The following is a 23,379-nucleotide window of genomic DNA, read 5'->3' on the forward strand; positions in this document are numbered from 1 at the left end:
TACGGAAGTGTTGGGGTTCCTCCCTCCTGCCATGAGGTCATGGGAGAGGGGACCCTGGGGTAGAGGCATGGCCTGGGCACGGGGTCTCCCTGCTCCCTGCTCACATGTGCCCTAATCCTGTTCAGCACTGCTTATTTTGTGTTGCCCTGTGTGAGGAGGGCCCTGGTTGTGCCGTGATTGCTCAGTTCTTTGGCAGTGCCCCGCCCATGTGGCTGGAGAAGAAAGAGCTCTGAAACTTCTCTCAAGAATCGCTCCCTGTTTCTTTGCACGGGCCTCGCTGTCTATGGATGTTTCAGGAGACCCCACCGAAACACAGAAGGACTCTCAAATTATCCCAGCTTTCTCTGCACAGCGAGAGCTTTTAATATTTAGCATTGTTATCCTTTTCCTGTGTGTTTGTTAAAAAAATAGGTTTTATCTCTTTCACTTTCTTCCCAGGAAAGTTCTTTTTTCCAAAAACCTGGTGGGGGAGGGCTGGGTGTAACCTGCCTTCTATCAGAGGATATTTTCCTCCACATTTGTCCAAACCGGCACAGCCTGTCCTTTCCTGGGTCTCTGTTGCAGATGGAAGCTGCTGGTGCCATTGTCAGCTTGAAGCCCTCTTTTGATGCAAGCAGATGTTGCCAGGTGTGTTCAGCAGCTGTTGCTCAATGCTTATGCCAAGCTCTTGTGTTCCTCATGGAACCAAGGAGCCATTGTGACACTGCAGGGGCTGATGGCATCAAGGAGGCAATTGTGACAGTACAGAACCTCCTAGAAACAAGGCTCCATTGTGACACCGTGGGGAATCATGGAATCAAGGAGCCCATTGTGACACGGCTGCATGGAACCAATGGTCCATGGTTACACGGCGGATTCAAGAAGAGCACGGTGACACCACGCAACATCACGGAACCATAGGTCCATTGTGACACAGCGGGGCCTCATGGAAACAAGGGGACCATTGTGGCAAAGCAGGGCCTAATGGAAGCATGGAGGGCATTGTGACACTAAGGAAACTCCTGGAACCAAGATGACCACTGGCACATAATGGAACCTCATGGAAGCAAGCCTCCACGATGGTTTTGGAGGGCCTCAGGGACCACAGGACCCATTGTGACACAGCAGGACCTGGTGGAACCAAGGAGCCTTTGTGATACTCCACATCCACATGGAAGCCAGGGTGCACTGAGACACAGCGGGGCCTTGTTGGAACCAAAGACACCTCTGCAAAAAGCAGGCTAGCTCATAGAAGCAAGGAGTCCTTTGTTACAACGTAAAAGCTATGGAACCAAGGGACCATTGTGACACTGCGGGGCCTCATGGAACCAATTGTCCATGATGACAGTGCGGATCAAAGGAGACCATGGTGACACTGCGGAACCTGATGGAACCAAGGAGCCATTGTGACACAGTGGGGCCTCATGGAATCAAGGAGACCATTGTGACCCAGGTGTTGCATGGGAAGGCAAGGAGCCATTGTGACACTTTGGGCTTCTTCCCTTGAGCTCTGCAGCTGGCTGTCCCAGCCCAGCGCCCCATGTGCCACCTGCTCTCCTCAGGGCTCTGCCTGCACACAGCCCCAGGAGAAGTTTTCCTGTTTGCAAGGAAAGAATGGAAAAGCCGGAGCAGGTTTCCTAAACAACAAACCCTACTCAGGAGCCACATGCTCAGTACAGGCTGCCTGGAACGATGTCCCCTTTCTACAAGGGTCAGTGTGAGCAGGAATGAATGATCTCTGGGAGCAGAATTCTCGGAGTCTTTCCACTGAATTCTCTGTCCCTGTGTCTTGGGGTGACTTTATTGTGTGTATCCCCTATTGCTGCTCTATGCCCAGAAGTGAACTTTGTGCATTTCTGTGCCTTTCAACTGAGCCTGAGAGGGGGGAGAGGAAAAAAAACCGGACAAACTTCTCAGAGCGTTTGTTCAAGGACACACATACACACTCCTCTGCATCCTGCTTGCAGCAAGAGTGGAGGAAGCAACCTTGTTTCTTTTTAGCCAGTTTTCAGCTCTTTTTCTCTGGGGGGAGATGGAGAGTTGAACTTTGTTTTCCTGGGACTTTGGGGGTTTTTTTCCCTTCTCCTCTTCTTGACTCTTTCAACATCAGAGCACATTGGGAGAATTTTCTCCCGAGGTGGGGGCCCTGAATGTGGGCCCATGAGCCAGCTGCAAGGAGGAGGAGAGAGACTACACCTACGGAAGTGTTGGGGTTCCTCCCCCCTGCCATGAGGTCATGGGAGAGGGGACCCTGGGGTAGAGGCATGGCCTGGGCACGGGGTCTCCCTGCTCCCTGCTCACATGTGCCCTAATCCTGTTCAGCACTGCTTATTTTGTGTTGCCCTGTGTGAGGAGGGCCCTGGTTGTGCCGTGATTGCTCAGTTCTTTGGCAGTGCCCCGCCCATGTGGCTGGAGAAGAAAGAGCTCTGCAACTTCTCTCAAGAATCGCTCCCTGTTTCTTTGCACGGGCCTCGCTGTCTATGGATGTTTCAGGAGACCCCACCGAAACACGGAAGGACTCTCAAATTATCCCAGCTTTCTCTGCACAGCGAGAGCTTTTAATATTTAGCATTGTTATCCTTTTCCTGTGTGTTTGTTAAAAAAGTAGTTTTTATCTCTTTCACTTTCTTCCCAGGAAAATTCTTTTTTCCCGAAGCTGGTGGGGTAGGGCTGGGTGTAACCTGCCTTCTATCAGAGGATATTTTCCTCCACATTTGTCCAAACCGGCACAGCCTGTCCTTTCCCTGGGTGTCTGTTGCAGATGGAAGCTGCTGGTGCCATTGTCAGCTTGAAGCCCTCTTTTGATGCAAGCAGATGTTGCCAGGTGTGTTCAGCAGCTGTTGCTCAATGCTTATGCCAAGCTCTTGTGTTCCTCATGGAACCAAGGAGCCATTGTGACACTGCAGGGGCTGATGGCATCAAGGAGGCAATTGTGACAGTACAGAACCTCCTAGAAACAAGGCTCCATTGTGACACCGTGGGGAATCATGGAATCAAGGAGCCCATTGTGACACGGCTGCATGGAACCAATGGTCCATGGTTACACGGCGGATTCAAGAAGAGCACGGTGACACCACGCAACATCATGGAACCGTACGTCCATTGTGACACAGCAAGGCCGCATGGAAACAAGGGGACCATTGTGGCAAAGCAGGGCCTAATGGAAGCCTGGAGAGCATTGTGACATTGTGGGGAATCATGGAAACATGGAGAGCATTGTGACACTAAGGAAACTCCTGGAACCAAGATGACCACTGGCACATAATGGAACCTCATGGAAGCAAGCATCCACGATGGTTTTGGAGGGCCTCAGGGACCACAGGACCCATTGTGACACAGCAGGACCTGGTGGAACCAAGGAGCCTTTGTGATACTCCAGATCCACATGGAAGCCAGGGTGCACTGAGACACAGTGGGGCCTTGTTGGAACCAAAGACACCTCTGCAAAAAGCAGGCTAGCTCATAGAAGCAAGGAGTCCATTGTTACAACGTAAAAGCTATGCAACCAAGGGACCATTGTGACACTGCGGGGCCTCATGGAACCAATTGTCCATGATGACAGTGCGGATCAAAGGAGACCATGGTGACACTGCGGAACCTGATGGAACCAAGGAGCCATTGTGACACAGTGGGGCCTCATGGAATCAAGGAGACCATTGTGACCCAGGTGTTGCATGGGAAGGCAAGGAGCCATTGTGACACTTTGGGCTTCTTCCCTTGAGCTCTGCAGCTGGCTGTCCCAGCCCAGCGCACCATGTGCCACCTGCTCTCCTCAGGGCTCTGCCTGCACACAGCCCCAGGAGAAGTTTTCCTGTTTGCAAGGAAAGAATGGAAAAGCCGGAGCAGGTTTCCTAAACAACAAACCCTACTCAGGAGCCACATGCTCAGTACAGGCTGCCTGGAACGATGTCCCCTTTCTAACGGGGTCAGTGTGAGCAGGAATGATCTCTGGGAGCAGAATTCTCGGAGTCTTTCCACTGAATTCTCTGTCCCTGTGTCTTGGGGTGACTTTATCATGTGTATCCCCTATTGCTGCTCTATGCCCAGAAGTGAACTTTGTGCATTTCTGTGCCTTTCAACTGAGCCTGAGAGGGGGGAGAGGAAAAAAAACCGGACAAACTTCTCAGAGCGTTTGTTCAAGGACACACATACACACTCCTCTGCATCCTGCTTGCAGCAAGAGCAGAGGGAAGCAACTTTGTTTCTTTTTAGCCAGTTTTCAGCTCCTTTTCTCTGGGGGGAGATGGAGAGTTGAACTTTGTTTTCCTGGGACTTCGGGGGTTTTTTTTCCCTTCTTCTCTTCTTGACTCTTTCAACATCAGAGCACATTGGGAGAATTTTCTCCCGAGGTGGGGGCCCTGAATGTGGGCCCATGAGCCAGCTGCAAGGAGGAGGAGAGAGACTACACCTACGGAAGTGTTGGGGTTCCTCCCCCCTGCCATGAGGTCATGGGAGAGGGGACCCTGGGGTAGAGGCATGGCCTGGGCACGGGGTCTCCCTGCTCCCTGCTCACATGTGCCCTAATCCTGTTCAGCACTGCTTATTTTGTGTTGCCCTGTGCCAGGAGGGCCCTGGTTGTGCCGTGATTGCTCAGTTCTTTGGCAGTGCCCCGCCCATGTGGCTGGAGAAGAAAGAGCTCTGCAACTTCTCTCAAGAATCGCTCCCTGTTTCTTTGCACGGGCCTCGCTGTCTATGGATGTTTCAGGAGACCCCACCGAAACACAGAAGGACTCTCAAATTATCCCAGCTTTCTCTGCACAGCGAGAGGTTTTAATATTTAGCATTGTTATCCTTTTCCTGTGTGTTTGTTAAAAAAATAGGTTTTATCTCTTTCACTTTCTTCCCAGGAAAGTTCTTTTTTCCAAAAACCTGGTGGGGGAGGGCTGGGTGTAACCTGCCTTCTATCAGAGGATATTTTCCTCCACATTTGTCCAAACCGGCACAGCCTGTCCTTTCCTGGGTCTCTGTTGCAGATGGAAGCTGCTGGTGCCATTGTCAGCTTGAAGCCCTCTTTTGATGCAAGCAGATGTTGCCAGGTGTGTTCAGCAGCTGTTGCTCAATGCTTATGCCAAGCTATTGTGTTCCTCATGGAACCAAGGAGCCATTGTGACACTGCAGGGGCTGATGGCATCAAGGAGGCAATTGTGACAGTACAGAACCTCCTAGAAACAAGGCTCCATTGTGACACCGTGGGGAATCATGGAATCAAGGAGCCCATTGTGACACGGCTGCATGGAACCAATGGTCCATGGTTACACGGCGGATTCAAGAAGAGCACGGTGACACCACGCAACATCACGGAACCATAGGTCCATTGTGACACAGCGGGGCCTCATGGAAACAAGGGGACCATTGTGGCAAAGCAGGGCCTAATGGAAGCATGGAGAGCATTGTGACACTAAGGAAACTCCTGGAACCAAGATGACCACTGGCACATAATGGAACCTCATGGAAGCAAGCCTCCACGATGGTTTTGGAGGGCCTCAGGGACCACAGGACCCATTGTGACACAGCAGGACCTGGTGGAACCAAGGAGCCTTTGTGATACTCCACATCCACATGGAAGCCAGGGTGCACTGAGACACAGCGGGGCCTTGTTGGAACCAAAGACACCTCTGCAAAAAGCAGGCTAGCTCATAGAAGCAAGGAGTCCTTTGTTACAACATCAAACCTATGGAAGCAAGGGACCATTGTGACACTGCGGGGCCTCATGGAACCAATTGTCCATGATGACAGTGCGGATCAAAAGAGACCATGGTGACACTGCGGAACCTGATGGAACCAAGGAGCCATTGTGACACAGTGGGGCCTCATGGAATCAAGGAGACCATTGTGATCCAGGTGTTGCATGGGAAGGCAAGGAGCCATTGTGACACTTTGGGCTTCTTCCCTTGAGCTCTGCAGCTGGCTGTCCCAGCCCAGCGCACCATGTGCCACCTGCTCTCCTCAGGGCTCTGCCTGCACACAGCCCCAGGAGAAGTTTTCCTGTTTGCAAGGAAAGAATGGAAAAGCCGGAGCAGGTTTCCTAAACAACAAACCCCACTCAGGAGCCACATGCTCAGTACAGGCTGCCTGGAACGATGTCCCCTTTCTACAAGGGTCAGTGTGAGCAGGAATGAATGATCTCTGGGAGCAGAATTCTCGGAGTCTTTCCACTGAATTCTCTGTCCCTGTGTCTTGGGGTGACTTTATCATGTGTATCCCCCTATTGCTGCTCTATGCCCAGAAGTGAACTTTGTGCATTTCTGTGCCTTTCAACTGAGCCTGAGAGGGGGGAGAGGAAAAAAAAGCCAGACAAACTTCTCAGAGCGTTTGTTCAAGGACACACATACACACTCCTCTGCATCCTGCTTGCAGCAAGAGCAGAGGAAGCAACTTTGTTTCTTTTTAGCCAGTTTTCAGCTCTTTTTCTCTGGGGGGAGATGGAGAGTTGAACTTTGTTTTCCTGGGACTTTGGGGGTTTTTTTCCCTTCTCCTCTTCTTGACTCTTTCAACATCAGAGCACATTGGGAGAATTTTCTCCCGAGGTGGGGGCCCTGAATGTGGGCCCATGAGCCAGCTGCAAGGAGGAGGAGAGAGACTACACCTACGGAAGTGTTGGGGTTCCTCCCCCCTGCCATGAGGTCATGGGAGAGGGGACCCTGGGGTAGAGGCATGGCCTGGGCACGGGGTCTCCCTGCTCCCTGCTCACATGTGCCCTAATCCTGTTCAGCACTGCTTATTTTGTGTTGCCCTGTGTGAGGAGGGCCCTGGTTGTGCCGTGATTGCTCAGTTCTTTGGCAGTGCCCCGCCCATGTGGCTGGAGAAGAAAGAGCTCTGCAACTTCTCTCAAGAATCGCTCCCTGTTTCTTTGCACGGGCCTCGCTGTCTATGGATGTTTCAGGAGACCCCACCGAAACACGGAAGGACTCTCAAATTATCCCAGCTTTCTCTGCACAGCGAGAGCTTTTAATATTTAGCATTGTTATCCTTTTCCTGTGTGTTTGTTAAAAAAGTAGTTTTTATCTCTTTCACTTTCTTCCCAGGAAAATTCTTTTTTCCCGAAGCTGGTGGGGTAGGGCTGGGTGTAACCTGCCTTCTATCAGAGGATATTTTCCTCCACATTTGTCCAAACCGGCACAGCCTGTCCTTTCCCTGGGTGTCTGTTGCAGATGGAAGCTGCTGGTGCCATTGTCAGCTTGAAGCCCTCTTTTGATGCAAGCAGATGTTGCCAGGTGTGTTCAGCAGCTGTTGCTCAATGCTTATGCCAAGCTCTTGTGTTCCTCATGGAACCAAGGAGCCATTGTGACACTGCAGGGGCTGATGGCATCAAGGAGGCAATTGTGACAGTACAGAACCTCCTAGAAACAAGGCTCCATTGTGACACCGTGGGGAATCATGGAATCAAGGAGCCCATTGTGACACGGCTGCATGGAACCAATGGTCCATGGTTACACTGCGGATTCAAGAGCACGGTGACACCACGCAACATCATGGAACCATAGGTCCATTGTGACACAGCAAGGCCGCATGGAAACAAGGGGACCATTGTGGCAAAGCAGGGCCTAATGGAAGCCTGGAGAGCATTGTGACATTGTGGGGAATCATGGAAACATGGAGAGCATTGTGACACTAAGGAAACTCCTGGAACCAAGATGACCACTGGCACATAATGGAACCTCATGGAAGCAAGCATCCATGATGACTTTGGAGGGCCTCAGGGACCACAGGACCCATTGTGACACAGCAGGACCTGGTGGAACCAAGGAGCCTTTGTGATACTCCAGATCCACATGGAAGCCAGGGTGCACTGAGACACAGTGGGGCCTTGTTGGAACCAAAGACACCTCTGCAAAAAGCAGGCTAGCTCATAGAAGCAAGGAGTCCTTTGTTACAACATCAAACCTATGGAAGCAAGGGACCATTGTGACACTGCGGGGCCTCATGGAACCAATTGTCCATGATGACAGTGCGGATCAAAGGAGACCATGGTGACACTGCGGAACCTGATGGAACCAAGGAGCCATTGTGACACAGTGGGGCCTCATGGAATCAAGGAAACCATTGTGACCCAGGTGTTGCATGGGAAGGCAAGGAGCCATTGTGACACTTTGGGCTTCTTCCCTTGAGCTCTGCAGCTGGCTGTCCCAGCCCAGCGCACCATGTGCCACCTGCTCTCCTCAGGGCTCTGCCTGCACACAGCCCCAGGAGAAGTTTTCCTGTTTGCAAGGAAAGAATGGAAAAGCCGGAGCAGGTTTCCTAAACAACAAACCCCACTCAGGAGCCACATGCTCAGTACAGGCTGCCGGGAACGATGTCCCCTTTCTACAAGGGTCAGTGTGAGCAGGAATGAATGATCTCTGGGAGCAGAATTCTCGGAGTCTTTCCACTGAATTCTCTGTCCCTGTGTCTTGGGGTGACTTTATCATGTGTATCCCCCTATTGCTGCTCTATGCCCAGAAGTGAACTTTGTGCATTTCTGTGCCTTTCAACTGAGCCTGAGAGGGGGGAGAGGAAAAAAAAGCCAGACAAACTTCTCAGAGCGTTTGTTCAAGGACACACATACACACTCCTCTGCATCCTGCTTGCAGCAAGAGCAGAGGAAGCAACTTTGTTTCTTTTTAGCCAGTTTTCAGCTCCTTTTCTCTGGAGGGAGATGGAGAGTTGAACTTTGTTTTCCTGGGACTTCGGGGGTTTTTTTTCCCTTCTTCTCTTCTTGACTCTTTCAACATCAGAGCACATTGGGAGAATTTTCTCCCGAGGTGGGGGCCCTGAATGTGGGCCCATGAGCCAGCTGCAAGGAGGAGGAGAGAGACTACACCTACGGAAGTGTTGGGGTTCCTCCCCCCTGCCATGAGGTCATGGGAGAGGGGACCCTGGGGTAGAGGCATGGCCTGGGCACGGGGTCTCCCTGCTCCCTGCTCACATGTGCCCTAATCCTGTTCAGCACTGCTTATTTTGTGTTGCCCTGTGCCAGGAGGGCCCTGGTTGTGCCGTGATTGCTCAGTTCTTTGGCAGTGCCCCGCCCATGTGGCTGGAGAAGAAAGAGCTCTGAAACTTCTCTCAAGAATCGCTCCCTGTTTCTTTGCACGGGCCTCGCTGTCTATGGATGTTTCAGGAGACCCCACTGAAACACGGAAGGACTCTCAAATTATCCCAGCTTTCTCTGCACAGCGAGAGGTTTTAATATTTAGCATTGTTATCCTTTTCCTGTGTGTTTGTTAAAAAAGTAGTTTTTATCTCTTTCACTTTCTTCCCAGGAAAATTCTTTTTTCCCGAAGCTGGTGGGGGAGGGCTGGGTGTAACCTGCCTTCTATCAGAGGATATTTTCCTCCACATTTGTCCAAACCGGCACAGCCTGTCCTTTCCCTGGGTGTCTGTTGCAGATGGAAGCTGCTGGTGCCATTGTCAGCTTGAAGCCCTCTTTTGATGCAAGCAGATGTTGCCAGGTGTGTTCAGCAGCTGTTGCTCAATGCTTATGCCAAGCTATTGTGTTCCTCATGGAACCAAGGAGCCATTGTGACACTGCAGGTGCTGATGGCATCAAGGAGGCAATTGTGACAGTACAGAACCTCCTAGAAACAAGGCTCCATTGTGACACCGTGGGGAATCATGGAATCAAGGAGCCCATTGTGACACGGCTGCATGGAACCAATGGTCCATGGTTACACGGCGGATTCAAGAAGAGCACGGTGACACCACGCAACATCATGGAACCGTACGTCCATTGTGACACAGCAAGGCCGCATGGAAACAAGGGGACCATTGTGGCAAAGCAGGGCCTAATGGAAGCCTGGAGAGCATTGTGACATTGTGGGGAATCATGGAAACATGGAGAGCATTGTGACACTAAGGAAACTCCTGGAACCAAGATGACCACTGGCACATAATGGAACCTCATGGAAGCAAGCATCCACGATGGTTTTGGAGGGCCTCAGGGACCACAGGACCCATTGTGACACAGCAGGACCTGGTGGAACCAAGGAGCCTTTGTGATACTCCAGATCCACATGGAAGCCAGGGTGCACTGAGACACAGTGGGGCCTTGTTGGAACCAAAGACACCTCTGCAAAAAGCAGGCTAGCTCATAGAAGCAAGGAGTCCTTTGTTACAACATCAAACCTATGGAAGCAAGGGACCATTGTGACACTGCGGGGCCTCATGGAACCAATTGTCCATGATGACAGTGCGGATCAAAGGAGACCATGGTGACACTGCGGAACCTGATGGAACCAAGGAGCCATTGTGACACAGTGGGGCCTCATGGAATCAAGGAGACCATTGTGACCCAGGTGTTGCATGGGAAGGCAAGGAGCCATTGTGACACTTTGGGCTTCTTCCCTTGAGCTCTGCAGCTGGCTGTCCCAGCCCAGCGCACCATGTGCCACCTGCTCTCCTCAGGGCTCTGCCTGCACACAGCCCCAGGAGAAGTTTTCCTGTTTGCAAGGAAAGAATGGAAAAGCCGGAGCAGGTTTCCTAAACAACAAACCCTACTCAGGAGCCACATGCTCAGTACAGGCTGCCTGGAACGATGTCCCCTTTCTAACGGGGTCAGTGTGAGCAGGAATGATCTCTGGGAGCAGAATTCTCGGAGTCTTTCCACTGAATTCTCTGTCCCTGTGTCTTGGGGTGACTTTATCATGTGTATCCCCTATTGCTGCTCTATGCCCAGAAGTGAACTTTGTGCATTTCTGTGCCTTTCAACTGAGCCTGAGAGGGGGGAGAGGAAAAAAAAGCCAGACAAACTTCTCAGAGCGTTTGTTCAAGGACACACATACACACTCCTCTGCATCCTGCTTGCAGCAAGAGCAGAGGGAAGCAACTTTGTTTCTTTTTAGCCAGTTTTCAGCTCCTTTTCTCTGGGGGGAGATGGAGAGTTGAACTTTGTTTTCCTGGGACTTCGGGGGTTTTTTTTCCCTTCTTCTCTTCTTGACTCTTTCAACATCAGAGCACATTGGGAGAATTTTCTCCCGAGGTGGGGGCCCTGAATGTGGGCCCATGAGCCAGCTGCAAGGAGGAGGAGAGAGACTACACCTACGGAAGTGTTGGGGTTCCTCCCCCCTGCCATGAGGTCATGGGAGAGGGGACCCTGGGGTAGAGGCATGGCCTGGGCACGGGGTCTCCCTGCTCCCTGCTCACATGTGCCCTAATCCTGTTCAGCACTGCTTATTTTGTGTTGCCCTGTGCCAGGAGGGCCCTGGTTGTGCCGTGATTGCTCAGTTCTTTGGCAGTGCCCCGCCCATGTGGCTGGAGAAGAAAGAGCTCTGCAACTTCTCTCAAGAATCGCTCCCTGTTTCTTTGCACGGGCCTCGCTGTCTATGGATGTTTCAGGAGACCCCACCGAAACACAGAAGGACTCTCAAATTATCCCAGCTTTCTCTGCACAGCGAGAGCTTTTAATATTTAGCATTGTTATCCTTTTCCTGTGTGTTTGTTAAAAAAATAGGTTTTATCTCTTTCACTTTCTTCCCAGGAAAGTTCTTTTTTCCAAAAACCTGGTGGGGGAGGGCTGGGTGTAACCTGCCTTCTATCAGAGGATATTTTCCTCCACATTTGTCCAAACCGGCACAGCCTGTCCTTTCCTGGGTCTCTGTTGCAGATGGAAGCTGCTGGTGCCATTGTCAGCTTGAAGCCCTCTTTTGATGCAAGCAGATGTTGCCAGGTGTGTTCAGCAGCTGTTGCTCAATGCTTATGCCAAGCTATTGTGTTCCTCATGGAACCAAGGAGCCATTGTGACACTGCAGGGGCTGATGGCATCAAGGAGGCAATTGTGACAGTACAGAACCTCCTAGAAACAAGGCTCCATTGTGACACCGTGGGGAATCATGGAATCAAGGAGCCCATTGTGACACGGCTGCATGGAACCAATGGTCCATGGTTACACGGCGGATTCAAGAAGAGCACGGTGACACCACGCAACATCACGGAACCATAGGTCCATTGTGACACAGCGGGGCCTCATGGAAACAAGGGGACCATTGTGGCAAAGCAGGGCCTAATGGAAGCATGGAGAGCATTGTGACACTAAGGAAACTCCTGGAACCAAGATGACCACTGGCACATAATGGAACCTCATGGAAGCAAGCCTCCACGATGGTTTTGGAGGGCCTCAGGGACCACAGGACCCATTGTGACACAGCAGGACCTGGTGGAACCAAGGAGCCTTTGTGATACTCCACATCCACATGGAAGCCAGGGTGCACTGAGACACAGCGGGGCCTTGTTGGAACCAAAGACACCTCTGCAAAAAGCAGGCTAGCTCATAGAAGCAAGGAGTCCTTTGTTACAACATCAAACCTATGGAAGCAAGGGACCATTGTGACACTGCGGGGCCTCATGGAACCAATTGTCCATGATGACAGTGCGGATCAAAAGAGACCATGGTGACACTGCGGAACCTGATGGAACCAAGGAGCCATTGTGACACAGTGGGGCCTCATGGAATCAAGGAGACCATTGTGACCCAGGTGTTGCATGGGAAGGCAAGGAGCCATTGTGACACTTTGGGCTTCTTCCCTTGAGCTCTGCAGCTGGCTGTCCCAGCCCAGCGCACCATGTGCCACCTGCTCTCCTCAGGGCTCTGCCTGCACACAGCCCCAGGAGAAGTTTTCCTGTTTGCAAGGAAAGAATGGAAAAGCCGGAGCAGGTTTCCTAAACAACAAACCCCACTCAGGAGCCACATGCTCAGTACAGGCTGCCGGGAACGATGTCCCCTTTCTACAAGGGTCAGTGTGAGCAGGAATGAATGATCTCTGGGAGCAGAATTCTCGGAGTCTTTCCACTGAATTCTCTGTCCCTGTGTCTTGGGGTGACTTTATCATGTGTATCCCCCTATTGCTGCTCTATGCCCAGAAGTGAACTTTGTGCATTTCTGTGCCTTTCAACTGAGCCTGAGAGGGGGGAGAGGAAAAAAAAGCCAGACAAACTTCTCAGAGCGTTTGTTCAAGGACACACATACACACTCCTCTGCATCCTGCTTGCAGCAAGAGCAGAGGAAGCAACTTGGTTTCTTTTTAGCCAGTTTTCAGCTCCTTTTCTCTGGAGGGAGATGGAGAGTTGAACTTTGTTTTCCTGGGACTTCGGGGGTTTTTTTTCCCTTCTTCTCTTCTTGACTCTTTCAACATCAGAGCACATTGGGAGAATTTTCTCCCGAGGTGGGGGCCCTGAATGTGGGCCCATGAGCCAGCTGCAAGGAGGAGGAGAGAGACTACACCTACGGAAGTGTTGGGGTTCCTCCCCCCTGCCATGAGGTCATGGGAGAGGGGACCCTGGGGTAGAGGCATGGCCTGGGCACGGGGTCTCCCTGCTCCCTGCTCACATGTGCCCTAATCCTGTTCAGCACTGCTTATTTTGTGTTGCCCTGTGCCAGGAGGGCCCTGGTTGTGCCGTGATTGCTCAGTTCTTTGGCAGTGCCCCGCCCATGTGGCTGGAGAAGAAAGAGCTCTGCAACTTCTCTCAAGAATCGCTCCCTGTTTCTTTGCACGGGCCTCGCTGTCTATGGATGTTTCAGGAGACCCCACCGAAACACGGAAGGACTCTCAAATTATCCCAGCTTTCTCTGCACAGCGAGAGCTTTTAATATTTAGCATTGTTATCCTTTTCCTGTGTGTTTGTTAAAAAAGTAGTTTTTATCTCTTTCACTTTCTTCCCAGGAAAGTTCTTTTTTCCCGAAGCTGGTGGGGGAGGGCTGGGTGTAACCTGCCTTCTATAAGAGGATATTTTCCTCCACATTTGTCCAAACCGGCACAGCCTGTCCTTTCCCTGGGTGTCTGTTGCAGATGGAAGCTGCTGGTGCCATTGTCAGCTTGAAGCCCTCTTTTGATGCAAGCAGATGTTGCCAGGTGTGTTCAGCAGCTGTTGCTCAATGCTTATGCCAAGCTATTGTGTTCCTCATGGAACCAAGGAGCCATTGTGACACTGCAGGGGCTGATGGCATCAAGGAGGCAATTGTGACAGTACAGAACCTCCTAGAAACAAGGCTCCATTGTGACACCGTGGGGAATCATGGAATCAAGGAGCCCATTGTGACACGGCTGCATGGAACCAATGGTCCATGGTTACACGGCGGATTCAAGAAGAGCACGGTGACACCACGCAACATCATGGAACCGTACGTCCATTGTGACACAGCAAGGCCGCATGGAAAAAAGGGGACCATTGTGGCAAAGCAGGGCCTAATGGAAGCCTGGAGAGCATTGTGACATTGTGGGGAATCATGGAAACATGGAGAGCATTGTGACACTAAGGAAACTCCTGGAACCAAGATGACCACTGGCACATAATGGAACCTCATGGAAGCAAGCATCCATGATGACTTTGGAGGGCCTCAGGGACCACAGGACCCATTGTGACACAGCAGGACCTGGTGGAACCAAGGAGCCTTTGTGATACTCCAGATCCACATGGAAGCCAGGGTGCACTGAGACACAGTGGGGCCTTGTTGGAACCAAAGACACCTCTGCAAAAAGCAGGCTAGCTCATAGAAGCAAGGAGTCCTTTGTTACAACATCAAACCTATGGAAGCAAGGGACCATTGTGACACTGCGGGGCCTCATGGAACCAATTGTCCATGATGACAGTGCGGATCAAAGGAGACCATGGTGACACTGCGGAACCTGATGGAACCAAGGAGCCATTGTGACACAGTGGGGCCTCATGGAATCAAGGAGACCATTGTGACCCAGGTGTTGCATGGGAAGGCAAGGAGCCATTGTGACACTTTGGGCTTCTTCCCTTGAGCTCTGCAGCTGGCTGTCCCAGCCCAGCGCACCATGTGCCACCTGCTCTCCTCAGGGCTCTGCCTGCACACAGCCCCAGGAGAAGTTTTCCTGTTTGCAAGGAAAGAATGGAAAAGCCGGAGCAGGTTTCCTAAACAACAAACCCTACTCAGGAGCCACATGCTCAGTACAGGCTGCCTGGAACGATGTCCCCTTTCTACAAGGGTCAGTGTGAGCAGGAATGATCTCTGGGAGCAGAATTCTCGGAGTCTTTCCACTGAATTCTCTGTCCCTGTGTCTTGGGGTGACTTTATCATGTGTATCCCCCTATTGCTGCTCTATGCCCAGAAGTGAACTTTGTGCATTTCTGTGCCTTTCAACTGAGCCTGAGAGGGGGGAGAGGAAAAAAAACCGGACAAACTTCTCAGAGCGTTTGTTCAAGGACACACATACACACTCCTCTGCATCCTGCTTGCAGCAAGAGCAGAGGAAGCAACTTTGTTTCTTTTTAGCCAGTTTTCAGCTCCTTTTCTCTGGAGGGAGATGGAGAGTTGAACTTTGTTTTCCTGGGACTTCGGGGGTTTTTTTTCCCTTCTTCTCTTCTTGACTCTTTCAACATCAGAGCACATTGGGAGAATTTTCTCCCGAGGTGGGAGCCCTGAATGTGGGCCCATGAGCCAGCTGCAAGGAGGAGGAGAGAGACTGCACCTATGGAAGTGTTGGGGTTCCTCCCCCCTGCCATGAGGTCATGGGAGAGGGGACCCTGGGGTAGAGGCATGGCCTGGGCACGGGGTCTCCCTGCTCCCTGCTCACATGTGCCCTAATCCTGTTCAGCACTGCTTATTTTGTGTTGCCCTGTGTGAGGAGGGCCCTGGTTGTGCCGTGATTGCTCAGTTCTTTGGCAGTGCCCCGCCCATGTGGCTGGAGAAGAAAGAGCTCTGCAACTTCTCTCAAGAATCGCTCCCTGTTTCTTTGCACGGGCCTCGCTGTCTATGGATGTTTCAGGAGACCCCACCGAAACACAGAAGGACTCTCAAATTATCCCAGCTTTCTCTGCACAGCGAGAGGTTTTAATATTTAGCATTGTTATCCTTTTCCTGTGTGTTTGTTAGAAAAATAGGTTTTATCTCTTTCACTTTCTTCCCAGGAAAGTTCTTTTTTCCAAAAACCTGGTGGGGGAGGGCTGGGTGTAACCTGCCTTCTATAAGAGGATATTTTCCTCCACATTTGTCCAAACCGGCACAGCCTGTCCTTTCCTGGGTCTCTGTTGCAGATGGAAGCTGCTGGTGCCATTGTCAGCTTGAAGCCCTCTTTTGATGCAAGCAGATGTTGCCAGGTGTGTTCAGCAGCTGTTGCTCAATGCTTATGCCAAGCTATTGTGTTCCTCATGGAACCAAGGAGCCATTGTGACACTGCAGGGGCTGATGGCATCAAGGAGGCAATTGTGACAGTACAGAACCTCCTAGAAACAAGGCTCCATTGTGACACCGTGGGGAATCATGGAATCAAGGAGCCCATTGTGACACGGCTGCATGGAACCAATGGTCCATGGTTACACGGCGGATTCAAGAAGAGCACGGTGACACCACGCAACATCACGGAACCGTACGTCCATTGTGACACAGCAAGGCCGCATGGAAACAAGGGGACCATTGTGGCAAAGCAGGGCCTAATGGAAGCCTGGAGAGCATTGTGACACTAAGGAAACTCCTGGAACCAAGATGACCACTGGCACATAATGGAACCTCATGGAAGCAAGCCTCCACGATGGTTTTGGAGGGCCTCAGGGACCACAGGACCCATTGTGACACAGCAGGACCTGGTGGAACCAAGGAGCCTTTGTGATACTCCACATCCACATGGAAGCCAGGGTGCACTGAGACACAACGGGGCCTTGTTGGAACCAAAGACACCTCTGCAAAAAGCAGGCTAGCTCATAGAAGCAAGGAGTCCTTTGTTACAACATCAAACCTATGGAAGCAAGGGACCATTGTGACACTGCGGGGCCTCATGGAACCAATTGTCCATGATGACAGTGCGGATCAAAGGAGACCATGGTGACACTGCGGAACCTGATGGAACCAAGGAGCCATTGTGACACAGTGGGGCCTCATGGAATCAAGGAGACCATTGTGACCCAGGTGTTGCATGGGAAGGCAAGGAGCCATTGTGACACTTTGGGCTTCTTCCCTTGAGCTCTGCAGCTGGCTGTCCCAGCCCAGCGCACCATGTGCCACCTGCTCTCCTCAGGGCTCTGCCTGCACACAGCCCCAGGAGAAGTTTTCCTGTTTGCAAGGAAAGAATGGAAAAGCCGGAGCAGGTTTCCTAAACAACAAACCCCACTCAGGAGCCACATGCTCAGTACAGGCTGCCGGGAACGATGTCCCCTTTCTACAAGGGTCAGTGTGAGCAGGAATGAATGATCTCTGGGAGCAGAATTCTCGGAGTCTTTCCACTGAATTCTCTGTCCCTGTGTCTTGGGGTGACTTTATCATGTGTATCCCCCTATTGCTGCTCTATGCCCAGAAGTGAACTTTGTGCATTTCTGTGCCTTTCAACTGAGCCTGAGAGGGGGGAGAGGAAAAAAAAGCCAGACAAACTTCTCAGAGCGTTTGTTCAAGGACACACATACACACTCCTCTGCATCCTGCTTGCAGCAAGAGCAGAGGAAGCAACTTTGTTTCTTTTTAGCCAGTTTTCAGCTCCTTTTCTCTGGAGGGAGATGGAGAGTTGAACTTTGTTTTCCTGGGACTTCGGGGGTTTTTTTTCCCTTCTTCTCTTCTTGACTCTTTCAACATCAGAGCACATTGGGAGAATTTTCTCCCGAGGTGGGGGCCCTGAATGTGGGCCCATGAGCCAGCTGCAAGGAGGAGGAGAGAGACTGCACCTACGGAAGTGTTGGGGTTCCTCCCCCCTGCCATGAGGTCATGGGAGAGGGGACCCTGGGGTAGAGGCATGGCCTGGGCACGGGGGTCTCCCTGCTCCCTGCTCACATGTGCCCTAATCCTGTTCAGCACTGCTTATTTTGTGTTGCCCTGTGCGAGGAGGGCCCTGGTTGTGCCGTGATTGCTCAGTTCTTTGGCAGTGCCCCGCCCATGTGGCTGGAGAAGAAAGAGCTCTGCAACTTCTCTCAAGAATCGCTCCCTGTTTCTTTGCACGGGCCTCGCTGTCTATGGATGTTTCAGGAGACCCCACCGAAACACGGAAGGACTCTCAAATTATCCCAGCTTTCTCTGCACAGCGAGAGGTTTTAATATTTAGCATTGTTATCCTTTTCCTGTGTGTTTGTTAAAAAAGTAGTTTTTATCTCTTTCACTTTCTTCCCAGGAAATTTCTTTTTTCCCGAAGCTGGTGGGGGAGGGCTGGGTGTAACCTGCCTTCTATCAGAGGATATTTTCCTCCACATTTGTCCAAACCGGCACAGCCTGTCCTTTCCCTGGGTGTCTGTTGCAGATGGAAGCTGCTGGTGCCATTGTCAGCTTGAAGCCCTCTTTTGATGCAAGCAGATGTTGCCAGGTGTGTTCAGCAGCTGTTGCTCAATGCTTATGCCAAGCTATTGTGTTCCTCATGGAACCAAGGAGCCATTGTGACACTGCAGGGGCTGATGGCATCAAGGAGGCAATTGTGACAGTACAGAACCTCCTAGAAACAAGGCTCCATTGTGACACCGTGGGGAATCATGGAATCAAGGAGCCCATTGTGACACGGCTGCATGGAACCAATGGTCCATGGTTACACTGCGGATTCAAGAAGAGCACGGTGACACCACGCAACATCATGGAACCGTACGTCCATTGTGACACAGCAAGGCCGCATGGAAACAAGGGGACCATTGTGGCAAAGCAGGGCCTAATGGAAGCCTGGAGAGCATTGTGACATTGTGGGGAATCATGGAAACATGGAGAGCATTGTGACACTAAGGAAACTCCTGGAACCAAGATGACCACTGGCACATAATGGAACCTCATGGAAGCAAGCATCCATGATGACTTTGGAGGGCCTCAGGGACCACAGGACCCATTGTGACACAGCAGGACCTGGTGGAACCAAGGAGCCTTTGTGATACTCCAGATCCACATGGAAGCCAGGGTGCACTGAGACACAGTGGGGCCTTGTTGGAACCAAAGACACCTCTGCAAAAAGCAGGCTAGCTCATAGAAGCAAGGAGTCCATTGTTACAACGTAAAAGCTATGCAACCAAGGGACCATTGTGACACTGCGGGGCCTCATGGAACCAATTGTCCATGATGACAGTGCGGATCAAAGGAGACCATGGTGACACTGCGGAACCTGATGGAACCAAGGAGCCATTGTGACACAGTGGGGCCTCATGGAATCAAGGAGACCATTGTGACCCAGGTGTTGCATGGGAAGGCAAGGAGCCATTGTGACACTTTGGGCTTCTTCCCTTGAGCTCTGCAGCTGGCTGTCCCAGCCCAGCGCACCATGTGCCACCTGCTCTCCTCAGGGCTCTGCCTGCACACAGCCCCAGGAGAAGTTTTCCTGTTTGCAAGGAAAGAATGGAAAAGCCGGAGCAGGTTTCCTAAACAACAAACCCCACTCAGGAGCCACATGCTCAGTACAGGCTGCCTGGAACGATGTCCCCTTTCTACAAGGGTCAGTGTGAGCAGGAATGATCTCTGGGAGCAGAATTCTCGGAGTCTTTCCACTGAATTCTCTGTCCCTGTGTCTTGGGGTGACTTTATCATGTGTATCCCCCTATTGCTGCTCTATGCCCAGAAGTGAACTTTGTGCATTTCTGTGCCTTTCAACTGAGCCTGAGAGGGGGGAGAGGAAAAAAAACCGGACAAACTTCTCAGAGCGTTTGTTCAAGGACACACATACACACTCCTCTGCATCCTGCTTGCAGCAAGAGCAGAGGAAGCAACTTTGTTTCTTTTTAGCCAGTTTTCAGCTCCTTTTCTCTGGAGGGAGATGGAGAGTTGAACTTTGTTTTCCTGGGACTTCGGGGGTTTTTTTTCCCTTCTTCTCTTCTTGACTCTTTCAACATCAGAGCACATTGGGAGAATTTTCTCCCGAGGTGGGGGCCCTGAATGTGGGCCCATGAGCCAGCTGCAAGGAGGAGGAGAGAGACTGCACCTACGGAAGTGTTGGGGTTCCTCCCCCCTGCCATGAGGTCATGGGAGAGGGGACCCTGGGGTAGAGGCATGGCCTGGGCACGGGGTCTCCCTGCTCCCTGCTCACATGTGCCCTAATCCTGTTCAGCACTGCTTATTTTGTGTTGCCCTGTGCGAGGAGGGCCCTGGTTGTGCTGTGATTGCTCAGTTCTTTGGCAGTGCCCCGCCCATGTGGCTGGAGAAGAAAGAGCTCTGCAACTTCTCTCAAGAATCGCTCCCTGTTTCTTTGCACGGGCCTCGCTGTCTATGGATGTTTCAGGAGACCCCACCGAAACACAGAAGGACTCTCAAATTATCCCAGCTTTCTCTGCACAGCGAGAGCTTTTAATATTTAGCATTGTTATCCTTTTCCTGTGTGTTTGTTAGAAAAATAGGTTTTATCTCTTTCACTTTCTTCCCAGGAAAGTTCTTTTTTCCAAAAACCTGGTGGGGGAGGGCTGGGTGTAACCTGCCTTCTATAAGAGGATATTTTCCTCCACATTTGTCCAAACCGGCACAGCCTGTCCTTTCCTGGGTCTCTGTTGCAGATGGAAGCTGCTGGTGCCATTGTCAGCTTGAAGCCCTCTTTTGATGCAAGCAGATGTTGCCAGGTGTGTTCAGCAGCTGTTGCTCAATGCTTATGCCAAGCTATTGTGTTCCTCATGGAACCAAGGAGCCATTGTGACACTGCAGGGGCTGATGGCATCAAGGAGACAATTGTGAGAGTACAGAACCTCCTAGAAACAAGGCTCCATTGTGACACCGTGGGGAATCATGGAATCAAGGAGCCCATTGTGACACGGCTGCATGGAACCAATGGTCCATGGTTACACGGCGGATTCAAGAAGAGCACGGTGACACCACGCAACATCACGGAACCATAGGTCCATTGTGACACAGCGGGGCCTCATGGAAACAAGGGGACCATTGTGGCAAAGCAGGGCCTAATGGAAGCATGGAGAGCATTGTGACACTAAGGAAACTCCTGGAACCAAGATGACCACTGGCACATAATGGAACCTCATGGAAGCAAGCATCCATGATGACTTTGGAGGGCCTCAGGGACCACAGGACCCATTGTGACACAGCAGGACCTGGTGGAACCAAGGAGCCTTTGTGATACTCCACATCCACATGGAAGCCAGGGTGCACTGAGACACAGCGGGGCCTTGTTGGAACCAAAGACACCTCTGCAAAAAGCAGGCTAGCTCATAGAAGCAAGGAGTCCTTTGTTACAACATCAAACCTATGGAAGCAAGGGACCATTGTGACACTGCGGGGCCTCATGGAACCAATTGTCCATGATGACAGTGCGGATCAAAAGAGACCATGGTGACACTGCGGAACCTGATGGAACCAAGGAGCCATTGTGACACAGTGGGGCCTCATGGAATCAAAGAGACCATTGTGACCCAGGTGTTGCATGTGAAGGCAAGGAGCCATTGTGACACTTTGGGCTTCTTCCCTTGAGCTCTGCAGCTGGCTGTCCCAGCCCAGCGCACCATGTGCCACCTGCTCTCCTCAGGGCTCTGCCTGCACACAGCCCCAGGAGAAGTTTTCCTGTTTGCAAGGAAAGAATGGAAAAGCCGGAGCAGGTTTCCTAAACAACAAACCCCACTCAGGAGCCACATGCTCAGTACAGGCTGCCGGGAACGATGTCCCCTTTCTACAAGGGTCAGTGTGAGCAGGAATGAATGATCTCTGGGAGCAGAATTCTCGGAGTCTTTCCACTGAATTCTCTCTCCCTGTGTCTTGGGGTGACTTTATCATGTGTATCCCCCTATTGCTGCTCTATGCCCAGAAGTGAACTTTGTGCATTTCTGTGCCTTTCAACTGAGCCTGAGAGGGGGGAGAGGAAAAAAAAGCCAGACAAACTTCTCAGAGCGTTTGTTCAAGGACACACATACACACTCCTCTGCATCCTGCTTGCAGCAAGAGCAGAGGAAGCAACTTTGTTTCTTTTTAGCCAGTTTTCAGCTCCTTTTCTCTGGGGGGAGATGGAGAGTTGAACTTTGTTTTCCTGGGACTTCGGGGTTTTTTTTTCCCTTCTTCTCTTCTTGACTCTTTCAACATCAGAGCACATTGGGAGAATTTTCTCCCGAGGTGGGGGCCCTGAATGTGGGCCCATGAGCCAGCTGCAAGGAGGAGGAGAGAGACTACACCTACGGAAGTGTTGGGGTTCCTCCCCCCTGCCATGAGGTCATGGGAGAGGGGACCCTGGGGTAGAGGCATGGCCTGGGCACGGGGTCTCCCTGCTCCCTGCTCACATGTGCCCTAATCCTGTTCAGCACTGCTTATTTTGTGTTGCCCTGTGCCAGGAGGGCCCTGGTTGTGCCGTGATTGCTCAGTTCTTTGGCAGTGCCCCGCCCATGTGGCTGGAGAAGAAAGAGCTCTGAAACTTCTCTCAAGAATCGCTCCCTGTTTCTTTGCACGGGCCTCGCTGTCTATGGATGTTTCAGGAGACCCCACCGAAACACGGAAGGACTCTCAAATTATCCCAGCTTTCTCTGCACAGCGAGAGGTTTTAATATTTAGCATTGTTATCCTTTTCCTGTGTGTTTGTTAAAAAAGTAGTTTTTATCTCTTTCACTTTCTTCCCAGGAAAGTTCTTTTTTCCAAAAACCTGGTGGGGGAGGGCTGGGTGTAACCTGCCTTCTATCAGAGGATATTTTCCTCCACATTTGTCCAAACCGGCACAGCCTGTCCTTTCCCTGGGTGTCTGTTGCAGATGGAAGCTGCTGGTGCCATTGTCAGCTTGAAGCCCTCTTTTGATGCAAGCAGATGTTGCCAGGTGTGTTCAGCAGCTGTTGCTCAATGCTTATGCCAAGCTATTGTGTTCCTCATGGAACCAAGGAGCCATTGTGACACTGCAGGGGCTGATGGCATCAAGGAGGCAATTGTGACAGTACAGAACCTCCTAGAAACAAGGCTCCATTGTGACACCGTGGGGAATCATGGAATCAAGGAGCCCATTGTGACACGGCTGCATGGAACCAATGGTCCATGGTTACACGGCGGATTCAAGAAGAGCACGGTGACACCACGCAACATCATGGAACCGTACGTCCATTGTGACACAGCAAGGCCGCATGGAAACAAGGGGACCATTGTGGCAAAGCAGGGCCTAATGGAAGCCTGGAGAGCATTGTGACATTGTGGGGAATCATGGAAACATGGAGAGCATTGTGACACTAAGGAAACTCCTGGAACCAAGATGACCACTGGCACATAATGGAACCTCATGGAAGCAAGCATCCATGATGACTTTGGAGGGCCTCAGGGACCACAGGACCCATTGTGACACAGCAGGACCTGGTGGAACCAAGGAGCCTTTGTGATACTCCAGATCCACATGGAAGCCAGGGTGCACTGAGACACAGTGGGGCCTTGTTGGAACCAAAGACACCTCTGCAAAAAGCAGGCTAGCTCATAGAAGCAAGGAGTCCATTGTTACAACGTAAAAGCTATGCAACCAAGGGACCATTGTGACACTGCGGGGCCTCATGGAACCAATTGTCCATGATGACAGTGCGGATCAAAGGAGACCATGGTGACACTGCGGAACCTGATGGAACCAAGGAGCCATT

Source organism: Aphelocoma coerulescens, chromosome 29 (genome assembly GCF_041296385.1).
Source record: "Aphelocoma coerulescens isolate FSJ_1873_10779 chromosome 29, UR_Acoe_1.0, whole genome shotgun sequence".
Lineage (NCBI taxonomy): Eukaryota > Metazoa > Chordata > Aves > Passeriformes > Corvidae > Aphelocoma > Aphelocoma coerulescens.